Source organism: Zootermopsis nevadensis, unplaced genomic scaffold, assembly GCF_977971745.1.
Source record: "Zootermopsis nevadensis isolate Lab colony 2312 unplaced genomic scaffold, Znev_1.0 Znev_ptg000032l, whole genome shotgun sequence".
In the NCBI taxonomy this organism is placed as follows: domain Eukaryota; kingdom Metazoa; phylum Arthropoda; class Insecta; order Blattodea; family Termopsidae; genus Zootermopsis; species Zootermopsis nevadensis.
In genome coordinates this window covers 2,364,317-2,382,026 of record NW_028259164.1, presented here as the reverse complement: position 1 = coordinate 2,382,026, position 17,710 = coordinate 2,364,317, and the positions used below count along the sequence as shown (strand labels likewise).

Sequence of the window (17,710 nt, the reverse complement as noted above, 5' to 3'; positions counted from 1 at the left end):
TATCACACAAAGCCACAACACAAAATACTGCAGTTAAGGGGCACGGAGACCTGAAACAAAGTAACCATAGCAACCGTGAGAAGCGAATTGTTCTGGTCCATCTTAACAGACGCCAAGACTTGCTATTTATCATTTTATGTGACCCCCTGGAGTAGTGCACTTCCTGAAAAGAACTGCCAATGAATCCACACACTCACACCCAATTTCTGTAAGATACATTTTAATATTTTGAGGTTCTCGCAGAGATGAGTATGAAGACCTTGCCGTGTAGAAGTTTACCGACGTTTCAGAGGTCGTTGCTGGCTACATCATCAGTCACCGTCCTGATGATGGAAACATTATCAGCATATCCGTCACAATGTTTCTGATGCAATAATGAAAGATCGAACGTTTCATTACGTTGCAGAAACTTTAATAATCAAGCTAATAAAATTTTATCAATCTATACCATCTGCAGGAAAGCAATTTAGTCAAGTCAACAGCGAAAAAAGAGCCAATTTATATTCATGAAGAACTAATTAAAATGAGAAGCTGATTCCAGTGGCAAAACTGACAGTTCGATGGGAAATGTTGTTAAGTCCACCCGAACGAAACTTTTGTTTCTTCTGAAACGTCTGAATTACCCAACAGCGTATCACACGGCGATTTGCAAACAAAGCTAAGAAACTTTTGTCTTCGACGAAAACTAACTGAATCTCACCACAATGTCTAACTCAGAAACATAAAATGAGAATTATACTTAACTCTCTGGAGTCGAATCTCACCAAAAAATTATTCACTAATTCTGTACGTACCTCAAAGAAAACACAAAAGAACAACTGGTGAACGCCGTTTACGAAAATACACGTTAATACAAAATGCAGGGTTACTGACTGTTAAACCAGGTGGTATATATAGTTACCACTGGGATTTGGAGGGTTAAATAGGCCCATTAATACTTTCAGTGGGGGTCTGGTTGTCATTTTTCTGAGCTCCATTTGTACTGGGCACAGTTCGACAGAGGACATTAATCTTCATGACCATACATCAAAAGTGCGAAGAAGCTCTGTGATTGTGGCGTCATAAATCTCTTGCTGACAACAAGTCTGGAAGACCAGATAAAATATTCCATCGCTGTGGCAGTTACAGTTGTGTGGGAGTGTGTGGGTGGCATTGTGAATGCTATCCACTGGTTCTGTCCGCGTGGACACACCACCTACGTTAGCAAACGGTTACCTTAACCCGCTGTTCCACTAAAAATAATAAATCCTTTGAAACACAAATAGAGAGAGACAGATAAGAAGGATAGCAGAGAAGTCAGAGATACTTAGATTTGGCGGTGGGGAAGCATATTATAGTTAGAAGGTCCCCAGGCAATGCTCGCTCGTCCTTCTGATAAGGACTGAGTAAGAATGAAGTTCTTAAGGCGATAATTAGTGGCAATTTGATAGAAGAGGCGGTGGAATTTTGATTTGCTTGTTAAAGAATGTTGAAGCTATAATTTGGAAAGCAAAGTAAATAATTTCGTGACATCCGCTGGACGAGGGTGGGGGGAAATTTGCCATATTTTAAATTGAAAAGTGATATCTAAAAATATTCTGTAATAAAGAACGTTTGAAAATAATTTCAACGTATTTTAAACACTGCTGTGATTTTATTCGGAACTTTCATATCTGACGCAATGAAAGTTAATTAGAACAATTAATTAACTCTAACAATTCATGGGAATTTCCCTTTCATATGGAAATCCAATTAAATTGAAATCACATTTACAGTCACAAATGCGACACGCTGACAGAAGGCCTTAGATTGCAGAATCAATGAGAGTCTGTGAAACTTCGCTTCGGACATTTAGTCCGGATGGATAGGAGGACGGGCGCACATTTCACAAGTGTTACGATCCTGAAGGAAACCTTATTTTTAATAGGTTACTACGAAAATCTGAATAAATAAATAAATAAATTATACAACAGGCTCGGATAGGCGCGGCTATAAACAGACATCGATGATGGTATTATGTGTAGAAACGTCGTGTAGCCTTGTAAAACGTTTCGGAGAAACATACTACTTCCATCTTCAGAAAACTTTTGTATCTGCCTACAAGTCAACACGGCATTACAACCTGGCAGACATACATAATAAAATCAGAAAATTGGAAGTGTGGATCTTTCCTGTAAAAAAAAAGGAGATTCGAAATTTTAAAGAGACACTTCCCAAAGCGTAGCAGATAATTTAACATCATTATTAAAATCACAACCGACGATGGCATGAACAGGATCACACAATGCCTTCTAGCTTTTATATAATTCACTTTCTCAGATTGTTAAAGAAGACGATACATATAATTAACACTGGGTTTTAAAAGGGTTAACTAGTTTTTATCCAAGAAAAGGTTTTCCAGGACAAATTTATAACAAATTGATTTCCTTGGATTTTAAATAAGAAAATATTTTCGTTAACCAAATATAAATATATTTTATCAGTGCGTCCCCACATCAGGACCCAAAGCCCACCACTTTAATAAATCAATACCAAAAACAATAAAAATATTAAGTGTTAAATTACAGAAAGAAGATCTTTTATAATAACATTCTGCTTAGAACCACCACATTCCTTTCTAAAAGCTCCTCCTTTCTGAACCTACAATTCATAAAATATTTCAGAACAGGACAAACACCAAGTACATTTAATTAACTGAGACTTACTGGGACAGATGGCCGATAAAAGCAAATGAGAAACCACACGAATCACATACATCACAGTACATGACACCATGTTTTATGGTTAAATTGTGAAGTGTTCGAAGCTGATTACACATTCTTATCTCCATGTTATATCACGTGTCGGAAAATCGCCGATTTAAGGAAACGGTTTTCCTCTGCCAATCAAAATTTACGTTTAAAGATACAAGAAAGCAGGATTCTGGTATTTAAAATAATCACTACCTCGGACCTTGTGGTAACAGAATGGATTTTACAAAGCAACATATTTAATTTTCAAAATATTTCGAAAGGATTTCTCACCACATTCAAAATGTACTCTACAAACATTCTTCTTGGTTTCATTTAAGTTGTAATTTTACTCGAGGGGTTTTTGGTATTTGGTTTCACGAGCAGACAATTACTTTCAGCGAAATAACCACCGTAACTATTGAAGAAATACACTGTACCATTAAGCTATGGAATTATTAATTCCAGCAGTTGGCTAGTTTAATATTGGACTCGTACCAGAAAGAGGGTAATTAGCCTACATGAATATTCTGTACCATTAATGACCAGTAGGGAACCCAGTAATAACGCCTCCCCCCCGTTCTAATACATCATACCGTTGCTATGCCAACCACGTGCATTATCTTCTTAGAATATGGCGACTGCCCCTCTCGGCTCAAGGGGCGAGAGACCTAGGATCATACATTCCATTGTAACAGGTTCAAGAATTATTACATTTAACACGAATTCATACTTGTGCACAGAAATGTCAAAACAAATAGGTCATAGTATTAATCTTCAATGTTTTCATTGAAATGCACTGTTTAGGACGAACTTTATTATTTATTTATTTATTTAGTGTTCTGTCTGACGACAGGTCAATATGAACAGGATCCTTTCATCCTTTTCTCGGACTGGGGCCTGTTCATATACGTTCTTGGCAGATGATCCAGAAGTGGTTTGCCATTGCCTTCTTCTGTGTGTGAATGGAGTAATTGTTGGGATGCCACGGAGGAAAACTCCGTGTAGCCTAGACCACGGCCTTGCCCAACACAAGTTATAAATTCGGGCACCGCTTGGAATCGAACCCGAGACCCCAGGATTAGAAGGCCAGCGTTCTAACCGCTAGACCACTTACAGGAACTAAATTACTGCCTTCAAATTGTACCTCTTAGGGATAAATATTCTCCTCAACCAATAACCAATCAAAATCTACAATCAGTTAAATCAAACCACTGCAATGTTCATGGGCATTAATGAATCACACGGAAACAGCCCTCAAGTGTTGGGTGACAAATCGTTTTTTTTTTAAAAAGCCAACTTGATGCAGAATTAGACTGGATCATCTGCTCACGTCTTGGTATAAACCTCGTCTCTCATCTTAAAGGAGGAAAACAGATTGTGTTTGACAACAGGGTGTTATGAGGAGTATTTACGCTTGAGAGGGATTAACTGACACGAGGCTGGGAGAAAATTATGTAATGACAAACTCCATAGTTTTGTACTCTAAACCAAATATTTTAAGATGGTAAAACCATGGCGGATGAGATAAGCAGGGCATGCAACGAGCGTGGGAAAATGAGAAGCACACAGACAATTCCGGTTATAAAGTCTGTATGGAAGACGTAGACATAGATGGGAGGATAATATTAAAACAGATCTTAGAGAAATGAGTCAGAGGAAGTGGACTGGATTCAGCAGCCTTCGGAGAATTTCTTTAACTATCTGAGCGACTATCAGCTTCTCCATGGAGTGAGTGAGTGAGTTACGAGAGTTCGCTCACTTATCTGAATTATTGTGCCTACTTCGGTGTTCTGTCTTCCACGTGTTTTAGCCTTTTTCTTCGATGACAGTTAATCGTCGCGTTCCTTTCTTTAAACACGGACGACTTGCACTTTGGCAAGCCCCTAAAGGTTTTAAGCGTAAGGTATCGACCTGCCTGAACAGGTAGGGTTATTTCTGGACTTGGATGAATTGCCGCCAATGAGAATAAACGGGAAAGGGGCCACTAGTTATCTATTCAACTCACAGCACAGTAGGAAGCAGGGATCAACAGATGTTTGAAGCTGGCAGAAATAATATCAGCATGTGTCACCACCACAAATAGAACTGCTTTGTAGAAAGTACTGAATCCACCAGGAAGATTCCATAAACGTCCAGCGACCCATACGGGAAGCAAATGTGACGATAAACTTCCAAGGTAAATACCATCCCTCCTGATCTGTTTTGTGGGCGAACAATACACAGAACAAGGCAGAAACGTTGGGAAAATTTGTCTCCAGAGCTTATGACGGAGAAATGCTTAAATTTAAAAATTGGGAAATTAATTTGTGTCATCACAAATTGACTCGCATCTAGTTAAAATAACACATAAATGTTTAAAAGTTTCATTACACTACAATGCACCACATGTTTCATAAACTGCCTTGACAGTTCTTAAATTTTACTTTAAGATATAACATTACGCTGTTACTTAACGCTGTAACATTCTAAAATGTTTACTACTTACTACCTACAGTTTTGTGCCCATTAAATATTTTATTCTTTATACCGGCTGATTTTTGGTCTACAGCAGTGGTATTCAACCTTTTTTGTTCGCGTACCCCCAGATATAATTTCTCTTCAACTTTGTACCCCCAAAGTTGTTGGTGTATAATTCAAGTTATACATAGTATATAATCTACATCTAAAATAAATTAAATAAATTACATTACTCATTATTCAGTGTTTATCATAAAATGTATTTTTTTTTAAATTTCACGTACCCCCCTAAGATGTCTTCGCGTACCCCAGGTTGAATACCACTGGTCTACAGAATGGGCCAAGTTAGTGTTGTTTCGGATCAACAGAATATTTATTAGGCGTTCGCACTTACTGTATTTGACCCACGATACATTAACTGCTGTATACATCAGACAATATATTTCCTGCTTGGTGCTTACAACATATTATAAGTCACTGTGAATCACGAAGCAGCATTTCTCATTCAACTTCACCTACGCAACTACTTCCTCTTTTATTTACATAAGCGAAGTGTAGAGGAAAACTCAGCAGTAAATTCTTACATAAGGAGTAATTTATTTGAGAGAGAATCCAATGCCGTATAGTGGTTACAGGGGGGGGGGGGGGGGGGGGGTTCAAAATATGTAGGGTACGAGATTAAACAAAATGGAGACCAGAAAAGCCCAGAGGGCGGAGTTATCACAGAACTGCTTCTCTGATGTGGCGAATATAATGTATATCAGAGATTCTATTATATTTCAAATCCAAAGGCTAAAAATTAATTCAACATGTATACTATTTGTACGTCCCAGATACAGTGTTGATAACACATTTTCTACATTACAAAACTTAATTCGGTAACCTAACCTAACCAAATTAAATCTAATCTAACCCATTCTCAACCAATGTGCAGTATAACCAATACCAACCTAACGTAACTCAAACTATCGCCATCTTACCTAACCCTACCTAACCTTAACCGAACCTAACCCAACCTAAACTAAAGACCATGCATTGTCAGCAGGGCTCTAGGCCTCCCCACGTTGTCTCTTATTTAAGATTTTCCAATTACAATTCTGTATCAATTTCTCGTCTCATCAATTCGTGCTACAAGTCCAGCCAAACTCATTCTCATTAATTTGATTACGCTAATAATATGTGATGAGTTCCGCATCATGCGTATTTCTCCATGTCCTTCTTACTTCCTTCCTCTTACGTCAAAACATTCTCAGCACGTAATAAAGGACGCGAAAAGAAAACGCTGATGTAACTCTGGAAACGTAAGATCGAGTATAAAGTTATATAACGAAGATTCAGTAAATTCTGCGCAGACGAGAAACCAACTAGCCGATTTGCTCAAAAACACAGTCCTCTTTCTACCCACACTCCTCGACAGAGCTGAAGGAAAGTTCTTTATTTCTTTCTTTTTTTCTTGGGTTACAGGCCGGTGACGCTGAAGAAACTCAGAGTTCAGTGACCTTCTTAAGTTAGGGTAAAAATGCATTCAAGAACAGCTGCCACTTCTTACATTTGGAAGGGAAAAGTTGTCAGTGGAACGACGGTTCCGGAGAATTAGACGTAAATACGTCTATACGGAAAGGAAGTTTATATATTGGCTTTATTCTAAATATTTCCTTTATACATGCTTTACAATTGAGTAAAGTTTGATTAAGACATTGTTTATTCAACTTGAATTAGTTACGCTTAAGATGGGTCTGTGGTAGCTGAATGTAATGTAAAGTAATGTAATGTAAGGTAAGGAGAATTAGACGTAAATACGTCTTTATGGAAAGGAAGTTTATATATTGGCTTTATTCTAAATATTTCCTTTATACATGCTTTACAATTGAGATAAGTTTCATTAAGACTTTGCTTATTTAACCTGAATTAGTTACGCTTAAGATGGGTCTGTGGTAGATGAATGTAATGTAAAGTAATGTAATTTAATGTAATGAAATATAATGTAATGAAATGTAATGTAATGAAATGCAACGTTTCCTAGGTAACAACAATTCCGAGTAAACACGACGTTCCCTAAGTACACTTGTTACACTTTTTCGTTCAACTTTTTTGCCGAATGACCCTTCCTTATAGACGTATTTACGTCCAAAAAAAAACATTTTTGCATAAAAAATATCATCAACACGTGCAATAAAGATGTCTTGCAGGACGTCTGAATGAGTAGTCTGGTATAAAGTGACTGATGTTTCAGAGGTGTTTACTGTCTCCATCATCAGGACGATAAGGGACTGGTATTGAGCTTAAGATTATTCAAACGTACACTACATATCCCGCCTACTTCACCCTACCTGATATAATCACACTCGTAATAAAGCTCCTCATTGTGAAGTTTTCTCAATTCTCAAGCAATTCCATCCTTCTTATGGCCAAATATTCTCTTCAGCACAAAGGTGTATGAATGTTACTTTCTTGCAGAAGAAGAACGGTGATATTAAGTATAAAGGTGCACAGTGTGGCCCTTTTGAAGGGCTGGGGGCGAGAGACAAGTACTTGTGACGTGCTGTATGTTATTGCTAATTAAGACAAGTGAACTACGACAACGCGCAATACTGCCGTGAGGAACTTCAGACCCGACGTCACTCCAGTCTTCGTTAATTCAAAGCACGGTGTGGTTACTTGAACCAAATACCACGGTTTCGTACGTGGAGTGACAAGAAATGAGGCAACATACAAATACCACCCACGCCACTCAATATACGGATCCAAATCCATACAAAATTATGTGAATGACCCCTTTAAACAGAACGAATAAATAAATTAATGAGAGCGAAGACGAAGTCGGAGTAGCGACATACTACACGCAACGGATGCAGGTTCCCAGGAAATGTCCACTCGTCCTTATGGTAAATGTATGTTAAAGAGAAACTAAGGCTTAAAAAAATAGGCAGATGAGAAATTGAGAAAGGTTTTCCTGCATTCGTACTTAATTTTGAATTTAGATATTAACTTTGGGGGAGCGGAATTTGGTGAAATGTTGATGTCAACATGGGGGGGGGGGGGACTACTTTAGGGTGGGATTTTGTTGTTAGAATTCCGAGGGCTCTATGAGAGACAGCAGAGCAACGTGGAATTTTGGTACCAATTCAGAATTTTCTCTAAGGCCAACGAAAACCACGGAAAACCTTGATCGAGTTGGCAGGTCGCAGGACCTTCGGGATGTGTACTACTATCCAGCAGTCCTTGTGTGCACTGACTCATTTTCTTTTGAGTGTTCACAGACTTTTTTCATATATAAAGCTCGTCGTCTAAATAACATTTAATAATTCGGTCCGTACCGTAAAGTAAACACCACACTTCACCATTACAAAGATCAACTGGTTAACGCTGTTTAAAGAAATAATCGCAGTTATACAGCGAGAGCCTCTACAATTGCCAATAAGGCGTCCATATTGTATATATGTAAGTTCCACCGAACGCTCTGACCGAATTATAACAAGACTGAATATCAAACCCAAATCCTTCGAAGTTCCGGCAACCAATTAAGTTAAGTGGCCACGCCAAGTCCTGGTGCTCACTGCACAAATTCTGGTCTCGCTTCACTGTACGCCATTGGCATAAACAGTCTAGCGTGCGTACAGACGAGTGTGTCGGCCATGTTGAAAGGGAAGTGTCAATGCAAATATTCCCTGCTGATTTCAACTTCAATTAAATTACAAACCTCGTTATTTCGGGGTGGGACAAAGACCGAGTACAAACCATCCCCAGGGTCTAGTAGTTGGCGTACTGGTTTCATATTCAAACAGCCCAAGTTCGATCCAACCGCAGAAATTATCATCAAAATAAAAAGGTGATAAAACTTTTAAATATAATGACAACCAGTTACATGAAAACGGGAATACATCCAACTACCGAAACGTCGTGTAGATCCACAGCAAATATACCTAATACAGTGGCACTTATTACACTTATGGTGTATTTAACAACGTTGTCAGGATCTCGGAATATAAAAGCCGAATTATACCACGATTAATTAAAAATGAATCGGAAATAAGAGGTCGAAGCCTAATTTTCGGTACTATTCTGGCATATGCGTAGGGGGAATGAGGAAAATCACGAGAAGCCTCCGTCAGAATAGCCGGTTTCCGAGGCATGATATAAACTCGGGTCTTTCTAATCGCCCTGACGATGGAAGCAGTAATCACATTTGAAAGGTCGGACAAATTCTACCAGACTACGTGCCGCAACGTCCCAGAAGACGACCATATTCATACTCGTCACTGGCAGGACCTGACGTGCTCACAATTAGCTTTCATGCCTTTAAAGGGCAAAATAAATCCATATAACAATTAACACGCGGTTCTTACAATCAAAGACACGTAACATCACCAATAAAATTTCATTCTAATTATCTGTAGAAACGTTTTTGATGTGAATTCTGAGAATAAAATTAATCCCACACACGCTTTGAAGCCTACGGGCGTCCAAATACTACTTAATAATTCGGCCCGTACCGCGAAGAAAACACTTTCCTTCACCATTTGAAAAATCAACTGGTTAACGCTGTTTAAGGAAATAACCGCTGATTACATTTAAAACCATGCGAAACCTATAAATACACTCTGTGTGCAAAATGTAGAGTTACACGCTGTTAGAGCTCGTGGTATACAGAGTTACCACCAAGCTTTAAAGGGTTTAAACTGGGCAAACAGTGATACTGACGGAATACCCAGAGCTACAAGAGTTTGTCACCCCCGGAGTCGTGACTCAGCTATGGAACTCGGCGGTTAAAGACGGTCCAATTTGTTACCGAGGTCTCATTACGAATTCATAACAACATGAATCATCTGGAAGACCTACATACCCCTTTGTGTTCTGCGTCAGCCCCGTCCAGTACACACAGCCTTCCACTCAAATAAGTTTTCTAAACCACTGTTCACACCAGCGTCTGCGAGTAGTGGTAACACTCTACACCATTATCTGAAACTCTCCTCGTTCAAATCTTGGCCGAACGAGATACGAACCTCACAGAGGTTTACGCTGTTTTACTCAGTCTTTCCTCGTAACTATCAGAAGAGTACTTCGAAAGAAATCCTTCCGAATCCTTTCTCATTCATAATCCATTCATTCAACGCTGTATAGCCATTACTCTACGGATCTGAGCCTTTCCTGTAACTACACGACATCACAAGTCAAAAAAGCATTTCACACTTCCTTCGTCATAAAAAAACCACAATGTGTTCACAACCCACCACTACACGAACAAAATACGATGTTAATAACCCACCATCAAGTTTACGTGTAACGCTCATTTCTCAGCGGTTAATTTACCACGACATAAATCTGCCCTCGTTCGTTCAAGTGCTTTAATCGTTTATCTTGTTTCAAAACAATAGAAACATTCTTATCTTCCTTGTTATCGGTACTATGAGGATCACTACAAACAGTGTAATATGCAAGTTAATGCAGCATAATATAACAGGAAAACAAATAAAAAAGATTCGAGAACTCTTGTGTGTGTGTGTGTGTGTGTGCTTCCTACGTCACAACACTTGGGGGGGGGGGCAACAGCTTTCATAAGACACGAACTGATATCCCGCAGCTGAAACACCTACGTCATTTTTACGTAACGAAATGTAAAGTTTGTCAACCTTATCCTCTTGCAAATATTAGAAGGAAAAAAAAACTCGCATTATTTCACATACGAAATTACAACACTGGAAAGGTGTACTCTCTAGAGTACAATGAATTTCCAAAGGTGCTCTTTACGTACAAATCACAGGCGGTGAAGTCATTAGGTTGCTTTGTTGACAACCACAGAGCAAATAAACTGTGGACTTGGATCACTCTTGATCTAAAATAACAAATGTTATCCAAGCTCATTGTTGAAATGTGAATAATCGATTATCTCTAACAATGTTAAAATATTCCAACTTTAGTTTCGACGATGACGCCCGGTCATGTGGGTCGCGACTGATGGGACAGACAGACAGACATGGGCGGGCTAAAACAAATGTTTAATTCGAATAAATGGTTCGGGAATTGAAGAGGCGACGGGTAATTAAACGGAGAGACAATGGAAATGCAAACAGTGACAAGCAGAATTCTGGTAGTGTTCACGGAACGCGTGAAGGACGACTCCAAGGGATCATACATACCATTACGAAGTCTTACTGAAATGCAAATGACACTTCACGTAGGCAGCAGACACTGGAAACGATAAAAAAAGGGGGGGGGGGGTATAACCCAATTATCATTTGCAGACGAACTTGGCGATCAGATATGACAAGGCTCAATTTCCGTTCGGATCAAACCACTGGAGCTACAAACTCGCAACACGCTATGCCACTTCCTTTGCGTGATGCCGGATTTCATTTTGAACAGGCCTGTACATATTTACATAAATAAATACTTTAAAACATGACTTCAGCAAGACAGAATGTCATATGCTCCAATGGACAAGCCGCTTTCAGCACGTAACACCTCGTTCAAGCACTTATCCAAATACTATTTATAGTCCGCGCAATAGTTCTTGGCCGGTGGAATATTCAAGGGGAAGGCTAGGAACGAGTCTCTTTTGCGATAGTTAATGCTGAGGAGCTTGTGTGACCGAATGCCCAAACAAAAGAAATACGCTGACCGTGCCATCTCAGGTACACAGAGTAGGCCCGTCCGCCAGCTTCTCTACCGGCCAAAAACTACTGCGCCGACTATAAGAATCTAGTCCTTACCGCTAAGAAAACACCACACTTCACCATTACATTAACTGGCGATAATCTACCTTAATCTACCTTAGTTTCTGAAATAAGTACCCTAGAAACTATTTCCTTAGATTTTTTTTAAAAAATATTACTTTCATTCCTTTAAGCAAAATACACTGTTTCATAACTACGAAAATTTGGAAAGAAGACAATTTTGAATCTAAACACTTGCGTTTCCTAACTTTCATCACCTCGGCCCACATTTCTATGGACCGTCTTTCCAAAACTTTCAAACTATTGGCTATTGTTACGTATTATGGCTGAAGCTACATGTAATTAAATTATCCGTGTTAAAACCTCATAAATTAACATTATTAACGGATTCAGTTACACTTAAAAATATAAATGAACAATCTGTTCTACTCCTTTTTTTTTTAATTTCTTGACGGTACAAGAATGAACAAGTAGCAAAATGGCATCCGATGCCCATTGGATTGGGGGTGGGTTGGTCCCAGAGCCGGTCTGAAAGCTGTGACGAAAAGGAAAATTACTGCCCCTCAAGGGAATCAACCCCCTCCCCCAATCCGTACCGCATCGGTGTTCGCAAATTTTTCCTGCCCCATTAACATTGGGAAATTTCTTCATACAGTATTCATGCCTTTAAATAATAAAAAGTTCTAAAACATTAGATAACGTGCATTCCAAACATTGTAATCCGATTACAGAAATTATTTTCCGTTGAATAAACACTAATCACAAACGACAAACACGACAGGCTAATACGTTAAAAAAGACGTTAAATATCTAAAATGGATACTTCATACCAAACTGAAAAACATCATTTTGCTTCTGACTCATTAGACATGTTCTTAATCTTAACAATGAATAACATGCAACATACATAATAACACGAACTGCAGTCCAAGTGGGAGCTATTTTAGCACACAAAGGTCACATGACCTATTTATTTTTTTGAGTACGTAACAAAGCAACACTGGAATTTACAGTATTCATAAATAATCAATCTGACCTCTAAGGCCCATTGCACATATTGAAGTAACTCTCCTGGGTTAAAGGTGCTAGACCGGGAAGCATAAACACAAATGCCAAGGTCAAGAAAGCGTAGAGAATTGCCTCCACTCCCCCATACGTCTTCATGACGTGGTCTTTGGGCACAAACACGACTATTGATTCTTCTAATGCAGTGAATCATCAAACAGAATACAAATCATTCTTTATTCTCAGCAGAAATGGAAATAATAATGCAATAAAAACTATAAATTTTTGTTGCAAAATTCACAATATTCCCCTGCTCTAAAAATAAATTTTATCTACAAAATTACCATACATATCTAATTACATATACTACTTCATTGTCATGCAGCGATTCAACTCCACTGAATCGAAGTGTTTTTCTCCATATATTCTAGACGCCATGCACAAACGTGAAAACAACTTTATTCAGGCAGGAAAGTTAGCTTTAAGTAACAGAACAACGAACGACTGGACGTATAGAAATCCCTTTACCTCTCAAGGACTATTTATAAAACTTCCACTACGTGTCTACCACTGAACATTTAACAGCAATAAGGAATTAAAACTCTTTCACTGCAATGTTCGTAACAAACTCACCTTCAATGAGAACGGAGGTTGTCCTAGAAACACCAACAAAGATTGCAGGTACACAAGCTAAGATGAAGACATCAATATACAAAGGCAAATGTTTCAATAAACTTGATTAACACACTTAATCACATCACAGATGATATCGAAGTGACGGATTGCATTCACGTGCGGCGATATCAGATATCAGAAGTAATCAGATCTGTACAGAAACACATTCGCGACACCTCTCCTATGCAATACAACACAGAATACAAGCAGAGCAGCTACTAGGTTATGGGTCCTCCCTGGCGTCCCTCGTTCGGTAAACTTCGTTAGCGTTCGCCATTGCTCGGAGCCCTCACGGCTACCAATTGCACAGCGACAAAACTCACTAATAATAACTACACAATCACCAACCTACTTTTAATTACACTAATAGGGCATATGTAATAAAAATAAAGTAAAAATTAAGTTATCCTTGGTGCTTGACTAAGCATCACGTCATTCGGACTTATCTTGGTTAAAGATGATTAGGGAAATAAAAGTTGTTTGCTCTGAAATAAATAAATCCATAAATAAACTATCTGGTAAAATGTATAGCAAAAATATTTTTTAGCATGTGGTACATATAATAACCAATGGCTTTTAAAAATTTAGTTAGTTAGTTACCTAAGTGATATACGTTAACGAGACACATAATAGTTCAAGTAACATCCGATGATAGTTTGAAGTTGAGACACGTGACAGGCAGACAGGTATAACCATCACATGAGAAACTCCTCATGTGCAAAAATGTGATTTATTTAAGTTATATATCAGAGCCGATCAGGATAAACAAGCGAAATCGGTTGTTTTATTTAACGCTTGCTGTGACATATTGCCTAGCAATTCAGCTGAAGTTAGCCACAAAACATTCAGCGAAAATCGAACACAGTTACGTCCTGAAAACACGTACGCCGTGCGGAACGAGACAGTGACTGGAAGGTGCATAATAAAACAGACATCTCTGGACGTAAGCACGAGGCGTCTGTATTTTGCATTAAAAATGTACATAAATAAAACTAGTCGTGACATGATGACAGCTTCGCCCCCCCCCCCCTCAAAGCCCCACATTTGACTCGCGTACAGACGTGTCCTATTAACACCACTTCAAACTTCTGTAATCCGTGCCCATTTAAATAATTTATATCGTCCTACAAAACTTGTTAATCCAGCGTACTGTCTCATTAAGTTTGATAACACGTATGTCGGTGTTAATTTCCCTCTCAAATTTTATTTCTGAGGGTATTATAACACATTAACATAAGCTTTTGTATCTTTCTAAAGACTGGTAAAATATAATATTTTAAAAGTAGATGATATATTTCTAATTCTAATATTTTCATATGAAACTGCATATGTGAAAAAAAAAGATAATTTTATTAAGATTTTCTTACCGATTAACCGGCGATTCTTTGAATTATTAACTGGATTAAAGCTACTTTTGATAAGGTAACAGTGCGCTGAGCCACTAAAAGGAGGGCTCATTGCCGTGTTTACAAAAGCCAGCTACCGGTCCTTAACCCGAGCCAGATGAATCCAATCCACATCCACTTTTACTACCTCTAAGATCCATGTTTACCTGTGATTTATGCTTAAATGCGATCACTGTTTGTTTAAAAAATTCTCGATCTGAAGAGACAGACAAAGAACTCTGTTATGTTAATATTTACTTTTTTCTTTTTTTAATAACGGACATGAAGACGGTAAATACTGAATTCAACTGTAGCAAACAGTTCTCAAATGTAATTTAATTTAATTTGGTCGTAAATTACATTTTAATTTATTATTGTAGCCTCCAGATGCTTAAAACTGTGCCATATTTTCAAAAGACTTATTAACTCTCTTTATACTGAATTATTGGCGAAAATGCGCAAAGAATGAATTCAGTTTTCTCTCCGTTTGCGTCGGACCAACCTCGTTATGACGTCATAAAATTGCCGGTCTTTCTCTCACGGCAATTGTGTCTTCGATTAGTCTAAGCGTCACTAAAGAACATGCCATTGAATCGAACGTTGGTAGCACTGAAAATTACTTTGTTACAAAATAACTTAGACAAGGGATTTATCGCATAACTTCGTCAGCTATCAATCAGAAACACTCATCACCCAGGACTCTTCTTGGCAAAAGAGAGAGATGTCGTCTCATATCAGATAACCCACCAGCGCACGATCATAGTGCATGCGTGTCTATTTAACGACACTATCAGTAGCTCAGACATAGCGTCAAATGCTAGGATAACTAACGAATAAATGAAAGAGATATGGAAGGATACAACCATGACCTAATTTAAGGCAATACCCCGGAATTTTCCGGGGACGGACGGAGGGAATTGACGAACACCCTGAGTCACATAGCCCGCCTCCGGATCGAGACCTGAACCTCACGATACAAACTACTCCGTCGTAACGTTCATTCAAAGTCATTTTCACCACGGGATGGATCAATTCTGCCTCGTCATAGGTACAAAAAACTCTCTGTCCCTTTTGTTTACTGCCAACTTAGAGTAGATGTCACTAGATCGATCGCCCCTATGCATTACGAGCGACGCTGGTTCGCCCCTTACTTTGTCACAGTATCACATGTCTGATCACCAGGTCTGCAGCAAACTACCATCATAAAACAAAGAAAATTAGGGTCTTGGATTAATTAGTATAATAAACTATACCTAGATTCCATCGTGGGTTGATGCAAGAGGTGATTAAGTTCTGACATCAGCTGACTCAAAAAGAGACTTTATGACGTCTGCTACAAGAACTGTGGAGGCGATGCAAAAAGTATGTGTAGGTATAAATTATGCGTGACAACATCCTCATCTAGGGTCAATACAATTGCTATAGGCTCCGATAAAGGCCACAAGATAACGTTATCGAATAAGCTGATTTGCGTTATTGTGAAGCATGAAGATAACTGATCCCAAGTCTAAAAATTAAACTGATTACTGCGTCATGTTGTTAAATAATCCCTTTAAAGGGTACTTGTAAAAAAAATATGCTTTAACAGTACAGAATTTTACATTTTACCCATAGAGTGTATTTATGGATTCCAAATGAATCTCGGAATAAACAGCGATTATTTCCTTAAACAGCGTTAACCAATTGATCTTTGTAATGGTGAAGTGTGGTGTTTTCTTCGCGGTAAGGCCTGGATTCTTAAATAATATGTTCGCAGCGCGTGTCTCATTATAAACAGCGATTATTTCCTTAAACAGCGTTAACCATTTGATCTATGTAATGGTGAAATGTGGTGTTTTCTTCGCGGTACGGACTGAATTCTTAAATATAATTTACTTTAGCTTTGGCGTATTCTGTGTCACATCCTTAAATTAAACTCAGTAGTGCGTAGTAATGACATTGATTCATAACGTTGTTTAATTAGACTGAATGCCGCGTCACAATTTCACTTAAATAAAAAGAATATTCCTTACGTTTCGACTTCCCTGTTGAAGAACTCAACAAAAGAGACTTTGTATTATAGAAGGACTGAAAACGAAAGGTTTCCATTTTAGTTACCTCTGCCAACGTTGAAAAATATTTTTACGATTACATGAACGTTCGAGTTTTCGTAACACAGCGTAACTCGTGTAAAATGTTCGTTACTGTGCGCGTTACAATGTATTGTTAGGATTTGCAAACGTCGCCGTGAATGGACGGCAACTTCTCCGACATCTGCGTAAAGCGGGGACGTCTAAATACACAGGCGCTGTTCCAGAAAGGGAACCGCCCTGTTCCATAAACATTTAGAACATGTACGAACTTCAGCAACAAATTATTTCATGAGAAATAATTCATTTTATGACAAATATTATTAGAGTCAGTTCTTGTGTCACGTAGTTCTCCGAAAATATTTTATAGGGCCTATAACAAAGCAAATGTAAGGAAATAAATTAAGAGCAGATTACATTAAATTTCAGTGCCTTCTCTCTATCATCTTAAAATGTAAGATTAAATTCTACGCGTCGTTTTATGTGGCTGTAAACATCATCTCTCACCCGAAGGGAAGAACACAGATTGAGCGTATTTGAGAACACATGTCAGAAAACACTTAAAAAGCTTATCTATAGATGCAAGAATAATATTAAAATTCATCTTAAAAATACTTATGAATGCGATCTGGATTCATCTAACTCCGGACAGGGGATTCCGTAATGATCTTCAGGCTTCCGTAAACGACCGTGGTGCAATGGCCGGGGGGGGGGGGGTCTTAACTGGCAGAGTG

The 17,710-nt window shown here is 38.4% G+C and overlaps 1 protein-coding gene across 4 annotated transcripts in view; it reads right to left on the bottom strand.

The window, feature by feature from the left end:
- The window catches only part of LOC110841344 (hexosaminidase D), a 97,329-nt gene that overhangs the window by 55,071 nt on the left and 24,548 nt on the right, over positions 1–17,710 (bottom strand). For 3 of the 4 annotated variants that reach the window (XR_015538098.1, XM_022086807.2, XM_022086809.2), the window contains exon 1: positions 13,481–13,752. The exons of the other annotated variant lie outside the window; for it this stretch is intronic. The gene's annotated coding sequence lies outside the window, so the exon portion shown is untranslated. Of the gene's footprint in view, positions 1–13,480; positions 13,753–17,710 lie in introns of those variants that run through there. 4 annotated transcript variants of the gene reach the window in all.